This window comes from Orbicella faveolata, unplaced genomic scaffold, assembly GCF_042242905.1.
Source record: "Orbicella faveolata isolate gen_17 unplaced genomic scaffold, um_ofav_v1 contig_47, whole genome shotgun sequence".
NCBI classification, from domain to species: domain Eukaryota; kingdom Metazoa; phylum Cnidaria; class Anthozoa; order Scleractinia; family Merulinidae; genus Orbicella; species Orbicella faveolata.
This window is the reverse complement of record NW_028301577.1, coordinates 2,309,684-2,313,023: the sequence shown is the minus strand read 5'-3', so window position 1 is coordinate 2,313,023 and position 3,340 is coordinate 2,309,684. Positions and strand designations below refer to the sequence as shown.

The 3,340-nt window shown below is 33.0% G+C and overlaps 1 long non-coding RNA gene across 1 annotated transcript; it reads left to right on the top strand.

Annotated features, from left to right (window-relative positions):
* Positions 1 to 292: 292 nt before the first annotated feature.
* On the top strand, positions 293 to 3,127 carry LOC149096761 (uncharacterized). The gene is made up of 3 exons (XR_016204297.1): positions 293 to 531; positions 863 to 937; positions 1,556 to 3,127. It is a non-coding gene; the product is annotated as an uncharacterized LOC149096761 (long non-coding RNA).
* Positions 3,128 to 3,340: the final 213 nt, after the last annotated feature.

Sequence of the window (3,340 nt, the reverse complement as noted above, 5' to 3'; positions counted from 1 at the left end):
TGCAATGAAAACATTTCCGCCATTGAGAAAATTCTTAAATAGCCCCTTAAGTTCTCACTCTATTCAGTAAACGATTCTACTAAAAGCCAAAATGGTCAATTTTCTTGTTTCGAAAATTCCTTTTCCTTTCCTAGCTCGAACGATGGTAAAAAGGACATTTTAGATATTTTAAATAACCCGCCCGTAATTACAATGAGAATTCTAGCCAGTCAAATGGTGACAACAATTGTTCAGTGCGTGGTCGCAAACTCTTGGAAATCTAAATTGCAAATTATTCAAATTTGTCGATTTGCACTCTTCGTGTCGAACTTTTAGCGGCCATGTTTAAAATTTAAACCCGTACAGCTTCAACTTTGGCTTCGTCTGTTACTACGAAAAATGTATCAAACTTCAGTTCGGGATTGTCTTTGAGTGTTCAGAGCTGTTGTGAGGCATAAATACGTGCAACAAGAACTGTACTTCAAGCAAACTTGGAGAGCACGTGCTTCAACCTAAATGGATGACAACTTTCTTCGCTAAGTCGTCCTCAAGGTATGAAGTGTCCACGAAAGTAATCCTGTATTTTGTAGAGGTAACGTAGCTCACGAAAACTTTGCACAAAAAGCTTTAGGAAATAGTCAAGTGACAATTGTTTGTAGATATATTTGTGGGTTAAATTAATAACTTTTAGCGCTCTACTAGGCACTAGAGATGCTCTAAAGAATATATTATATGGGTCTAATTTTCCGCCACTTGGTATGAATTGGTATGAAAAACTTTCAATCAATTGTAGAATTAAAATCACAAAATGGTATCAGGAGAATATAGCGCTTTTTCTATTTCGTAGATAATGTCTCATACTGTTTTCTTGATTATTTTGTAGATGCTACGGAATTACTGAGCTGATATGTCTGCATGCCTGTCGAGTTGGAACATAACTTGATATTAAGGGACAGTGGTACGGTAATGCTCTCAATTCACATTTTGTTTAACTTAAATAAGTAGTCATACAACTGAAATCTTTGACATCTTTTGGGCAGCCCATTTTCAATGCAATTTCGTGGTATCAAAGTGTTGTACCCTGGAAAATCTATAACTCTTCATTTAATTTAACTTTGTTTCGTTTTAATAACATAGATAATGAAAATATCGTTGGACCGCAGCCAAGGTCAATCATAGTAAAAAAATTTTAAAAATTTTCTTTTGCTGAAAATATTATAACAACACAATCTTTCAGGCCGGGCTTTCGGATAATATTGGCCGCGTACTCCTACGCAAAGAAGTAAAAAAGTCGCTTTTGTAATTTTATGGTTGTGAAGCATGCATTTTTGCATAGACATCAAAATATATTTATTTGTTGCACACATATGAACAGTGACAATAAATCACGTTTGATATTGGATATTTGATATTTGCAAGGGGTAAACATTTGGTAATTAGTTGAAGTTAATACATTTATGCATGTTTTAGTGCTTGATGAATCGGCAATCAAATTGTAAAGCGAACCAGCTTGTTGACATCTACAGAACTTGTTTATTAAATCGATTTTTTTTTATTTTTTTTTATTTTTTTGCAGGATTTCTGAAGTGAATACACTCTGTGAAAGCAATGCATTGAAGAAAAGGACCAATGCCCAGGCATTCGAGGCAAGATATGAGAGGAAGAATTAAAGAAGGCAAAACTTTGGATACAATATATTGGAGCTGGGAATAATACACAAGGGAGCAAAGTAAGATAGACTATTAGATTAAATCCGAGCGGCAGAATCATGGAAATTCGAAAGACAAGATTCAAAAGACAAGATTCAACTTATTAGGTGCTATCTACAAGGCCAAAGTTACTCGCTTGTTTAAATGTAGGGCTGTTCTCCAATTCTAATTGTCTTGTTTACAAAATTATCAAGCCGTGGCCCTAATTTGACTTGGAAAAATAATTTTTGGAGCGATTCTTCGTGTTTATCTCTCGCTAAACAGAGTCTGTGAGCTCGCGTTTTCGAAAGCAATTTTTTTTTTTATTTTACTAGTGTAATTAATTAAGCGGATTGATTCTCTGTTTGCCAAAACATCGCAACCAGAAACTATTTCTATAGGCAAATTACATATGTACGCGTGTGTTTTATACTGGGCTGTTCACTAATTCTAATTGTCTTGTTTACAAAATTGAAATTAACGTCCAAATTCGACGAGGTAACTATATTTTTGTAGCACGCCTCCGTGCTTATTCACCAAAAGCTTATTTTTTTCGACAAAGATAACTCAAGGACGTATATATTTTCCATGTTGTTCTCTTTATTCTGCCACATAACTTTACAGGAATGAATTGTATTTGTCAAAATATCGCAACCAAAAATGAATTTCAGAGAATTTTAATAGAGTACGTACAATTTTCGAGCTCACAGAGTCATTTACGAGGGAGATAAGCTTTAAATTTTTCCAAAATGCTATTTTTGAAAGTCACAATTTATTCAAGTATTGCTTCAAAGTTTTTTGCAGTTCACATACACTCTCGTCTCGCGTTGTTTTCGAACGTTTTGCTAAGAAGAGTAAACATTGTCTTGAAGCTCAAATTTACGTTCGTGGTTGCTTTTCACAGAAATAATACCAGGAACCTTTTCTGTAGTATAGCGTCAACGCTTTTCCGTAATCTCGTTCGTTTAATTCTTCGTGTTTCTAAACGTTTTTTAAACTAAGATGATCAAAAATTGTCTTGAAATGCTCAAATTTGTGTGAGAAGCCAATGATTACTCTTCTAGAAAAATTTTTTATTTAGCTGTATACAAGATTAAAATTGTTTTTGCAAAATTGTGTTGAGATTTGCCTTCATGGTAACCCTTGTCAAAATTTTTTAATTTTCCCGCCAAAAAACTTAGAAAAAATACGGGCGCTTATAATACGCATGCGCCAATTTTTTAAAAAAAAATTACTTCTTGTTAACATCTGTTTAAAATTTTTTAATTTTCCCGCCAAAAGTATATACGGCGCCTAAAATACGCATGCGCTAATTATTTTTTTAAAAAATGTAATTGAACTCTAAATCTAGACTAATTTAATAGTCAGTAAATGTAATCTTTTATTCCAATGTGTATTTCTTTTGAAATCTTTATTAAGTAAATAAAACATTTCAAACATTAAAGTACTCACAACAAGTGTATCATTTCAATTGCTTTATTCATCTTTAATTTTCTACTTACAATGGTTAATTAGTTAAGTGAAATCAATTAAATTAATTACAAAGGTGTCATCAAAAAATTTGCCCTTTATATACTAAGACTTTTGGCGGGAAAATTGGACAAAATTTGCACAGCGTTTCCCCTGACAACTTTTTTTTCAAAAATTTTAAGGGGAGTACCCCCTTGAATTTT